This window comes from Chinchilla lanigera, unplaced genomic scaffold (assembly GCF_000276665.1).
Source record: "Chinchilla lanigera isolate Chin_1 unplaced genomic scaffold, ChiLan1.0 scaffold00009, whole genome shotgun sequence".
Taxonomy (NCBI): domain Eukaryota; kingdom Metazoa; phylum Chordata; class Mammalia; order Rodentia; family Chinchillidae; genus Chinchilla; species Chinchilla lanigera.
This window is the reverse complement of record NW_004955410.1, coordinates 32,562,600-32,574,898: the sequence shown is the minus strand read 5'-3', so window position 1 is coordinate 32,574,898 and position 12,299 is coordinate 32,562,600. Positions and strand designations below refer to the sequence as shown.

General features: G+C 37.0%; 1 protein-coding gene across 4 annotated transcripts in view; it reads right to left on the bottom strand.

Annotated features, from left to right (window-relative positions):
* The window catches only part of Ccdc129 (coiled-coil domain containing 129), a 127,283-nt gene extending 116,492 nt beyond the window's left edge, over positions 1-10,791 (bottom strand). For 3 of the 4 annotated variants that reach the window (XM_005377517.2, XM_013510631.1, XM_013510633.1), the window contains exon 1: positions 10,631-10,791. The gene's annotated coding sequence lies outside the window, so the exon portion shown is untranslated. Of the gene's footprint in view, positions 1-1,259; positions 1,423-10,630 lie in introns of all 4 variants that reach the window. The other variant, XM_013510630.1, reaches the window with a different exon arrangement.
* Between the last annotated feature and the right edge of the window lie 1,508 nt (positions 10,792-12,299).

Below are 12,299 nucleotides of genomic sequence, written 5' to 3'. Positions count from 1 at the left end.
AAAGGAATTGTGTCCTTAACAGTGGTGACAAAAATAAGATGATGTGATGATAATGCTAGCCACCGCTTATCATCGACTTGTACAGAGCCCAACACTAAAAGTTTTTCTGCATTTTTTAGACTATTCAAAAAATTAGGTGGAAGTTAGTATTCCATTTTACAGATTAGGACATTGAGGCCCACATATGTTACGTGAATAGAACTTACACCCAGCTGCATAACTTGTATGATTAGGCCTATGTGACTATCAAGCTATGTGTTAAGCTCTAATAAATGATGTAGCAGCAGCTCCTGTGCATAGCCTGAATGATCATTTTAAGGAGGGAGAGCATATTATTTGAGAGAGATCAGAATCTTTCTCAGTTTTCCAGTAATTCTCAAAAGGAAGTAGAAGATTTAGCCTAGCTCTTGCATGTTCACCAAACTAAGTCAAAGAATTGCTTATCATATTTATCTATGGAGAGTTCCCAAGCTGGCCTAAGAGGTCTGGCTCAGTGGATATGAGATCTAAAGATTTTTCTTCTTCTCACGTTCATGTAAAAGACTCAAACTCAATATGTTTTGAATATTCCCAATGAGCCTGAAACTTACTAGAAAACACAATCTCCATGTACCGTACAATTAAATGGTGATTGGGACTGATTTATAGGTTAACAAGCTACAAACATAAGTGGGAGGCAATTCTTTCCTAAGTAATGTTTGGTGGATAACATGATCAATCTAGCTGCTAAATGTATATCATGAGATTGACTGTCCCCAAATAGCTTTATGTTCCACTAGATGGACTTTAAGATGGTGTTTCATTTTAGTAAGATGCTAGCAGTGCCTATTATATTCTCCCCCTTGGAGTTAAATTTGACACATCATGCATGCTCAACAAATATTTTGTGTTTATTCTCATCACAATAAAGCCTGCATGGTCAGTTCAATCATTTTACAGTAAAGATCCAGATCAAATTCACCAGAAGGGGGTTCTCGACTTTCTCTCTCATTCTTCGTATGCCTGTCTCAGAGCACTTACCATGTTATACCTGCTATTAGATCACCCGGTCTCAGCTGGAACTGATTTTACCTCCAAGGGGACCTTTGGAGAGACATTTTTGACTGTCGCAATGGGACAGAGGCTACTACTCATATCTAGTAGATAGAGGCCAAGCATGCTACTAAATATGTTATAATGTGCAGAATAGCTGCCTGCAGACTTACTCAGCACTAAATGAGTGCTGAGGTTGAGACACAGAAAGGGCATAAAGAACTTACAGCCACAAGTGTTTTCTTTGGCTCTGGCCCCAACCTTTATGAGCTGTGAGATCTTGGGTAAGTTTTCACTTGAGTGTCATCAGTAAAGAACAGATACTTGTTTTGCAGATGCTTCCTCAAAGAATTATTTTCAGGATCAAAGCCCTAGCGCATGAGAAATTATCTGCAAAATTGATACAATCATCATTATATAAACTGTGTTGGGTACATAGTGATAAATATAATAATAACTTTATAAGTACTTTGAATACATAGTCCTAAGGGATGAAATGTGGTCTGGATTTCAAAGCTGAAGCTTAAACTTATTCATTTTTGTTTCTACAAGGATTTATTGAGCAGTATGTATGAACTAGCAGTTTTTCACACTCTTGTAGGTACTACAGCTATAAAAAATAGGGTGTTATCACATTACAGCACTCTTTTTGTAGGATGGAGATAAAGTCATAATCAAATAGTTATAACAGCATGTAAAATCAGCTAAGAAAGCGAGGGATAGGTGAATAAAGCTTTTTTAGAAGTAAGCCAATTTAAGACATATAAAAAAAGCTTATGAGCTGTGTTATAACTGACAACAAAAACTATTTCTTTTACAACCTTACTTTAGTGATCCCCAAGGGGGGGAAAATGTACATTCTGATTACTTCGATTATCCACTTCACAAAATAGATGAAAGTCAATAAGAAAACTGAGATTTCTTTGTAACAATGAATGTGTTAAATCTGACCATATAGGAAGTCATCAAAATAAAGATGACACCCTAATTTTTAATCCTGAAATGAAACCAGTAGCCAGCACACAAAATATCTGCATGTGTGTAAACTGCTTGTCACTCAAACTGAGGTATAAAATGCTTTCCAAATTAAATGAAAGTTCTCTAGGACACTCCAGGCAGCTAGATAATATTGTCATATATTTTGCTGATGGGAAATAAATGTCTACTCGGTTAGTTTCTGATAAATGGGACTGGATTGATTTGACATAGTAATGCAAGAAGTGGGCATTGTCTCTTTCCCTTATACTCACCAAGTCAGTGTATGATTGGTTCGAAGGGACAGTTCCAAATGTCCAGGGACATTTCATAGAAAACAGTGAGTGGACTTAACCTTGCCTACACTTCCTAGATACTCACATCAGGACCATCGAGCAGTTGTCTCATTTCTAACATATTCCTGCACAGTCCTTTATTGTATTTCCGATGTAGAATGTACTCAGGATTGCTTAAGGTAATGGTTCTCCACTATTTTAGTCCAAAGGATGTTTCAGTGGTTCAGAAAAATCAATGGCCTTAACAATGAGCATTTATGTCAACAAGCCTCACTTCCTTAGTAAGAGAAATCTCAGCTTTCTCGTATAATTCCAATGAAGGACAGTTTATATGTTATTATTCTACATCATGAACACAAAATGTGAAGCTATCTGAAAGCACCTGTGACCTCTCATCATCATTATTGGAGCTCTTTGTGTACTCAATGTCCTCAATTTAGAAGAGTTATGCGATGGCTATCATTGGGACAACCGTACACATCAGGCAGCCATTCTTCTACCAACAGTTCAAAAAATCTGCTAGAATCACTGGAACAACTACCAGAGTTAGTGAACCCTTATATTGTGCTTCCTGGTATCTGCCTGTTAGTCAAATCCATGCATCTCAATTCATTGTGCTTCCTTCAAAATTGCTACCCAGTTATTCCTGAGATCGGAAGACTTTACTCTGCACTATCACATACATAGCCCCTACTACCAGCATTCTTTTTGGCCTTAAGGAAGACACTTATGTTCAGATTTAGAAAGGAACCAAGCATGGATGTCTACAAGGAAATACAAAACATGGTACTAGGTGCTTTATACACATTTATATTAGTCCTAAGAAGTCTCTAGCTATATTGTACAAATAAAGAAACTTAACATCTAAGGTTGAATACATTTCCCTATCCAATATAGGTGGCAGGATTTGAATACATGTACAATATTACCAGCTTATTTTTCCACCATGACATATTCTAGAGTAAAGTGATAAATGTTCTTCATACAGAGTTAAATTAACTCTCTGTATATACAGAAATCAGTGACCACTCAAAGGCCATATTCTGAATCCCCAAAGTGAGTGGAATTTTTTCAAAACTTGCTCAAAATTTGAGGTTGAGTTCTATATAGCTTGCTACCCCTGGAATTTCTGCCTAATAGCTTGGCAGCATGTAATTGTGCCCAGATAAACTCAGAGCAAAATATTCAAACAAGATTATAAACCAATAGGAAACAGCTAGGAAAGACTACGGGTAGAAACATTCCTCAGGGGAGTGCACCTGCTCCGGTTTTGAGTATTATGGACTGTCTTCACATTGAAAAGGCAGATAAAAGCAAAACTACAAGGAAATGGAAATGTGACCTATTTCTTACAAAGCATCTTCCGTAAAGTTAATCAAACTTTTAAGGTAATATTATCTCTCCACTAAACCATAAGCTCCATGAAAAAGAGCAACGATGCATGTTTTTCCCACTACTGTGTCCTCACAGGGCCCCAGCACTATACCCGTTGTACAATTGTAGTGAGTGCAGACCTTCACCTTGTAGTCCTTTTGTACAGGTGGTGAAGAATTTCGATAGGAAGCATAGTCAAAGAAACAGGGCAGGTAGGTTAAGGGAGAAGACTCAGAGAGGAGGGATTCATTTTTTTCACATTCTTTAAGGCTGGTTCTCCTAAAGAAAGAAACTAGTTAATAGGTGGATTAAACTAACTGATGGAAACTCTAGGGAGACACATACTAGACCAATGTAAAATACAACTTCCTAATAGCCAGGAGTGAAATCGATGGTGAGTTCCCAGCCACTGTAGGTGTTAAAAAGGACTTGCTCACTCACACAGTCAAGGAAAAAGTGGGTGAACTTGAAGAGAGGTCAGTAGAAATGCCTCATGCTGAAAGTCAAAGACAAAAAACAATGAAATGCAAAGCAGAGTGTCGAAAACTGTGGAACTTGCAAGATACTTAATTTGAATAACAAAAGAAGAAGAAAGAGACAACTGAGCAGAAGAAATTTTTGAAGTGAAAATAGCTAAGAATGTTCCAAAATTAAAACAGACACCAAACCACATATTTAAGAAGTTCGGAACGTACGTCAGAAAACCACACCTAGACATAACATATTTAAACTGTGGAAAATCAAAAACAGAAAAATTTGAAAGAAACCAAGATGAGAGGAGAGATTTACCTATTAAGAAACAAGGATGAGAATTATAGAATATCTCACCAGATGCCACATATGCAAGAAGAAAATGTGGTGAACTATTTCAAATGTTGAATGAAAAAGATCCCACCAAAGTAGAAATCTACTTTGAAATTCTACAGGGAAATTGTCTTTAAGTAGTAAAGGAGAACAAAAACATTCTGAGAAAACAATACCTGGGAGATTCATTGCCAGCAGAATTGTCCTGTAAGACATGTTAAAGTAATTTTTAGGGAGGAGGGAAGATAATATAGGTGATAAACTTAGACCTGAGGGGAAAAGGCAATGGTGGAAGAATAAATAAAAGTAAAACAAAATGTCACTTTCTTTTTTTTTTTTTTTTTGGTTTTTCTCCGGTACCGGGAACCGAACTCACGACCTTGCGCTTGCCAGGCAGGCGCTTTTGCCGCTGAGCTAAATCCCCAGCCCCGTCACTTTCTTTTAAATGGATCTAAAAAGTAACTATGTTTAAAGTAAGACTAACAACGGACTGGGTGATTGTAGCATACAGGTATGTGAATGACAGTAGTATTACAAAGGATGGGAGGGGAAATCTGAAAATATCCCCTTATAGGAAATGCATATTACAGTGAGATGGCATAGTGATATTAAAGGTTGGTTTATGTTAGTTTAAAATCTAAACTGTAACATTTAAGGCAGCCACTAAATTTTTAAAAAATGAATATAATTGGTTCACCAAGAGAGAAGATAGTGTCATATAAAATTGTCAATAAAACCGGAGAAAGGTGAAAAGGAGAGAGAAAAAGCAAAAAACAATAATTGTGGCAATGGAAAAACAGTTACAAAAGTAGTAGATGTGAGTCTAATGATATCAATAGTCACTTTAAATATGAAGGTCTAAATATACTGATTAAAAGTCAGAAATACACAGAGTGGATTAAAAACAAACCTCGATTATATGTTGTCTACAAAAAATCCACTTTAAATATAGATTTAAACAGATTAAGAATGAAGTGATGGAAAAAGATATACCATTCTACCCCTCATCAAAAGAAGACTGGGTTACCTTTATTATTTCCCATCAAAGTGACTTCAGAACAAGGAAGTTTACCAGAAATAGGGATGTACGTTACATAATGATAAAGAGATCAATTCTCCAAGAAGCTATACCAATTCTAAATGTGAATGCATCTAACATAACAGCATCAAAATATGAGAAGTGAAATGTACCATACTAAGTATGATGTTATGAATTTGGAAAGTAAGAACGGTGAACTCTGCAATTTTTATATAAATCTGAAACTATTTAAAAAATTAAAAGTTTATTTCTTTGGTGGGTAGACCAAATTTATTTAGTATATCCACCCCAACTCTGAAATTCAGTGATTCTAAATATTTGTCTAGCAGAGCAACAAATAACAGGATTACAGTCACTAAAAATATACATGTGCTGGGGGTATATATTTCCAGTATCTCTCATTATATGTATATTTTACATATGTAATGCCTATTATATATTTTCTATTTTAATAAGCATATGATTGTATGTTTATCTATGTATAATCATAATATTGCTCTATAAGGATGTTTAACACAATATTAAGAGTGGTTATGTGTGGTTGATATGGACAATTTCTAATCTCTTTCCTTTATTTGACTATATTTTCAAAATAATGTACCAAGCACCAGGCATGGTGGTGCATGCCTGTAATCCCAGCATTTGGGAGGCTGAGGCAGGAAGTTCACAGTGAGTTCAGAGCCAGCATGGGCTATGTAGTGAGTTCAAGCCCAGCCTGAACTACACAGTGAAACCCTGTTTCAAAAAAATAAAGAACACACAAATGATTACTTTTGTAAAATAAAAAAAGTCAGTAAAATTTTTATCTTTAAAATCAATGAGTATTCTCAATGAGTAATGCCTGTCTAAGCTAAGTGTGCGTCCTCCAGTAAAACAACACTGAACTCTGTTATATGTAAGCAACTGTTTCATACGTTTATGAAATTTATATATTCTCTCCTCAGGTTATAATCTTGGGGACAAAAATAAACTCTCACTTCATTGTCACCCCTGCTATCTCCTATAGAGCCCAGCACACTGTGTGGACATTTCAGGCACAGAAAGAGTATGTTGGTCAGCTTGTCACTGCTGTGACAGAAGACCTGACATATACAATTTATAGGAAGGAGGATTAATTTGGCTTATGTTTTCAGAGGTTTCAGTCCATGGTCTCTTGGCACCATTGCTGTGGGCTGATGATGAGGCAGCACATTGTGGCAGGTGGGGTTTGGTAGAGAAAGTTGCTCACTTCATGGCACCGAGAAGCAGACAGAAAGTGAGGGAGCCTTGCTCCGTTTGTTTTGGCTCCGTCCAGGTCCTCAGCGTACTGAATCTTTCTGCCCACATTCAGGATAGTTCTCCTCCTGCCATTTGCTGTCCCACATGCTAATCACCTCTGGAAACACCCTCTTAGCTAAGCAGAAGTGTGCTTTATGAATCTCCTAGGTATTTCTCAGTGCAATCAAGTTGATAATCAATCATTACACAGAGTACATCACAGTGTGAAATTCTGGACAAGTAACTGCCTTGATTTTCGCTACATTAAATGGGAAATCTGGGCTGCTGTAATCTGGATTTCCTTCCGGATCTAAGATTTGAGATTCTCTGCCTGTCTCAAAGAATTAGGCAAAATTTCAGAAAACAGCAACCTCAGGGAGACTATGTGCCTTGTCCAACTTCTTTTGCATCTCCTGGACAGTGATGGAAGATTGAGATTCAGAAAATGTCTGCTCTGTGGGAATTGGTTCAGAAAGCCTTTCTGGTAGGTTTTAAATAATTTATGATTTGCAGTAAAATTTCTTCTTGCAAACTCACAAAGGCCAAACAACTGAGAGTGGTGAAAATATGCAAGGGTTGAATACAAGGATAATTATTTCATATGACCTTGGTTAAATTGTTTTATAATTTTTCTATAATGTGCAAAAAATATCTTCTATGAGCATATTGTTGCATGTATGTCTTTCTAATTATGCTGCTTCTTCTGTGGCCCTGAAATTAAGGAAGAATGATGGTGGAGAAGCCCAATCATGACCCACACACCTCAGAGCTCATCTTAAAAGTCCTTTCCCTCATCACCAACCATGCCAGCTCTCCACTCAGCAACATTCCCCAGCCAGCCTATTCCTGTCCCACAGGGACGCTGATTGCTTGAAAAGTCAAGTTCACCTGGAAGAGTCAATTACACTTTGTATTCATTTCCTGTTGCTGCTGTAACGAATTATTTAGTAGCTTAAGACAATGCCAATAAATTATCTAGTAATTCTGGAGGTCAGAACAAACTGGTCCCTCTGAGCCAAAATCCAGGTGTCGGGAGGACTGCATTCCTTTCTAGAGGCTCAAGGGGAGATTATTCCCTTCTATTTCCAGTTCCTAGAGGCTGTGCACAGTCCTTGGCTCATGGCCCCTTCAGCTTCAAAGTCAGCAGGGTAGCATCCTCAAATCTCTCTCTGACCCTAACCATCTGCTACTTTCATCACATCTCCTTCCCTGATTCTGACTTCCCTATCTCCCTCCTATGAGGATCCTTTTGATTACAATCAGCCACCCAGAAAATCTTGCTCTCATCTGAAGATCCTTTGTTTAATCACATCTACAAAGTCCCTTTTGTCATGTAAAATAATGTATCACACACACACACACACACCTTCCTCCCTTTTTTAGCAGTGTAGATATGCCTAGTTTTATAGCCACCACTAAATAAGGCACCTTTGGTACCGGCACATCTTGCCCTAGAAAAGTCACTATTTTCCCATTCTAAAAATACTCCTCTTTTGGACAGTGTAAATGGACACATGAGATTTGGATTACAGCTGCCTGAGCATGCAATGATTTTATATTCAGACAGAAAAAATTTTTTAGGATGTAAGCTTTGGTGGGACAGACTTAGATTTAATTTTGAGATCCATCATCTAATATCCGGATCACTCAGAGTAAACTGCTTTTTATCTTGAGCTGTGCCACCTCTAACTCAAGCACATTTTCTACTACCCCTATATGATAGCCTACCTTCCCCGAGATTTCTCTATGAGAGATTTGAGGGTGAATGTCTGGGGCATTTTAAATTATACAGTAAGACTCAAAATTGAGCTTCATAAATTTAATAGAAGTAAGTAAGTAGAAAACAAATAACAGCATGTCATTTCAGTGGGTTTTATTCATGAATATTTATCTAGATAGTTTTCAAAGGCATGTGTATGTTCATATGTATTATAATGCTCTTCTGTAAAGATATTTTCATTCCTTATTTTTCAGAACCAATAATACCAGAACCCCCACATGCCTTTGAAAAATTTTCTAAATGGCTAATAAGATACCCAGGTGATAAAATACTATGCAGATTATAAAATATGATGTTTACAAAGAAAATTTTATTATTAACCCGCCAGCCCGTCCTTCTTTTTACCCAACCTGGTGTCTCTGTGATTCTTTGAAAGTTAGCCAAGTTTTTGTATGTTGCCCATGGTTCCCAAATGTACTCTTCCTTCTTCCTTTAGTACTATATTTAATTTGTAAAAGGTTAATGCTTAATTAAGAAGCTAGTATATTAATAGCAGAAAGTCTATTAAGAATGATTCAAAATGCATAGCCTCCTTCTTAACACAATACCTCCACCAACTCATAACATAAATAAGGTCATATCTTGATCATATTTTGGTCATCTGGTCTCTCATTTCTTTGTTCTCATTCACACATTCACATTCCCTCCTTCCAGTATTCTTTGTCCAAATAAGAAATATGTCAGGTTGACTCATTGCAAGCATTTAAAACAATAAAATGTATGAATAAAATGGAGTGAGAAATTTATATCTCCACCTTCTCAACCTTCTAAAATAATCTTTACAAGTTGTTGCCAAGTATTGATTTCCCATTTGTGAACCCATGCTGGACATCATGCTATGTCCAAGCACATATACTTGACTGATTTTAACGGGCACATGTCTACCTATTGTGTGGATATATCACAATTTGGTTTCTCTTGGTCCCCTCTTCCTGATGAAGAAAGTGTAGTGTTTCTTACATTGCATTTGTAACCTCAAGTATTTTTTGTGAGAAGTGATTACAAAGACTAAAAAAATATCTCCACAACAATTCCTCTAAAAAATATCCTTTCCCTAAATTTCATTGCTTCCTGAGCTCTTGACTTGGAGGAGTTAGGGGAATGTCCTGAAAAGTTACTATTTAGCTGCAGGTTATCAAACAAGTATAAATAATTACCAAATCACCCCTTCCCTTTTGCTTTACCTTTCCTTTGTGATGATTGAAAAACTCCAATATCTTACGTTCAAATTAGAAGTGAGAGGAAGCCCTGACTGAGTTTTTTAAAAGTACCTGCTAAAAATACAACTGCTTTTTTTACATGGGAGGATATACATATACCAATTTACATATATATCTGTATGTAAATATAGATACAAATGTGTTCCATTGCTTGTTGGGATCATTCATTTTCATTAATACTCAGCACACATTTCATTAATTAACAATTTACAGTATATCTATTAAACATTAGGTACCAATATACCATTCTGATTTGTAGCATTCTGAAATTTGTCCTAGAGTACTTTTCTTACACAAAAATATTACCATCTGTAAATTAGAAATGGCACAACACCATACTTATAAGTAATTCTTACTGTTTGGTCTCCATCTCTCTCTCCTGGTATCTATCTCCCCTGGTGTCTCTCTCTTAGTTTCTCTCTCCTGGTCTCTGTCTTGGTCTGTCTCTGTCTCTGTCTCTGTCTTGGTCTCCTCTCCCTCCCTCTTTCCCTGGAAAAGGCCAGTATTCATGGCCATATCATTTAATTAACATCTAAGATTAGTGTTTTTCTCCTCTGTACCCATCCAGGAAGTGGCCAAGACTTAATGTTCTTTCTTAAATCTCTGTGCCAGGGAACTCATCAACACTTTCATCACCAAAAAAAGCACTTTATGTCATTCTGTTTCTAGTAACTTCACTCTAATCAATTTTACCTATATTCAAGTGAGCCTGTTGGTGAAGATATAGTCCAAATATTCCCACCAGTAGAAAGAGTTGCAGAAAAGAAGACAGTCTGTATCTCTTTCCAGTGACCAGGAGAGACATTTAGGTTGCTACAGCACATACAAAAAAAAGCTTTTGGCAAGCAGTTACCTTTGCAGTTGGAGTAGAGTTTCAGGAACAGACAAGGCTCATCCTCTAAAGAAGCAGGTCATCACGGCCCCCTCCACAGCCCTCTGCCTGCCACAGAAGACCCCACTCCTGAACTGTAGGTCCTGTGTCTGGACTGTTCCTGAAGGAAACAGTGCGGTATTTGACTACTCTTGCATAACATTTTCATAATCCACCCCTTTTGTTCTAAGGAAAAACCAGTTTTTCTGATCTAAAGGAAACACTCAAAACAGGGGATTGAGACAGTACAGCTCCTGAGACAGATGAATCAGACTGTCTGATTGAGATGCCCAATATCCATGCACCCTGATGATTTGGGGGAAAGGGGACATGAAGGTGAATAAATCACTTTCCTAAACCCAAGGAGCTTGTAGACTTTTGGGGTCCACAAATGCAAAACAACTGGGAGTGCCTGTGGGGAAAGGTTGAGGCCACAAAGGGAAACAATGGAGTAGCCATAGGGATTGGGAGAATGCTTCACTATGGTATAATGCCTGTGATGAGTTTTGAAGCCTGAGTCAGAGGTTTTCTGATGAATGAGAGTTGAACTATAGTTGGGGCTATGAGAAGATGCTGAAGGCAGAGACAGTACCATATGCAAAGCTACGAAATTACTGAACAGGACTAATGGTGCATTTGGTGGTCATCATTAAAAAGTGAATAATAACAAATGCTAACAAAAGTTCCTGCAGGGAAAACAGGAACTTTTCTACACTGTTGGTGGGAGTGTAAGCTAGTATAATCACCATGGAAATCAGTATGGAGAGTCCTCAAAAAGTAAAAGTTCCATTTGAGCCAAGTGTTCCCCTTCTGGTTATCTTCCTAAAAGAGTTAAAGACATCATATTAGAGATATCAGTGATATGTGAATACCCATATTTATAACAGTGTGATTCATCATCACTAAATCTTGGAAGCTCCCTGTATGTCCATCAGCAAATGAAAAGATAGAGGAAATTTGGTGCTTACACACAATGGAGTACTACTCCACCATAAGGAAGAACAACCTCGGGTCATTTGTAGGAAAATGGATGCACTCTTAGACCATAATGTTAAGTGAAATAAATCAGACACACAAACTTAAATATCACATGTTTCTCTTATATGAGAAACGCAAATTATAATGAAAGATCAAAGTAAAAGATAAGAAAAAAAAACAAAGTAAAGGATAGATAACAGGAAGTAGGGAGATAAGACATTTCTCAAATGAAAAGGGGATCAAGGGATGGCTGGAGTAGGGAAGGGTATGGAGATGAAAACAGAAATTCAGAATTGTTGTGTACTGGTACCAACTCCACACAAGAAATGTAAACATTGCATATGCAAAATTTTTTTAAAATTTTAGAAAGAGTCTATATGGCTGAAACAAAGTTTGTGAAAACAAAGAGGAAAGATGAGGTAGAGAAGTAGGCAGTGATGTCTGGCAGACTGACTTAGGACAGACACAGTAATAACTATGAATCTGGGTACCATAATGACTATATTTTAGTGTGTGAACATATCATGCTATTTGTAACTGTAAGTAAGAAACACTGAAGAAAATCAGTTTTTATATATTTTGTTACTCAATATGTTCAGAAAATGGGAGATCTGCTTCATTAAATGACCTAGCTTGGTGAGGTCACTGATTAGTAACTGCCAAATAACTCAAA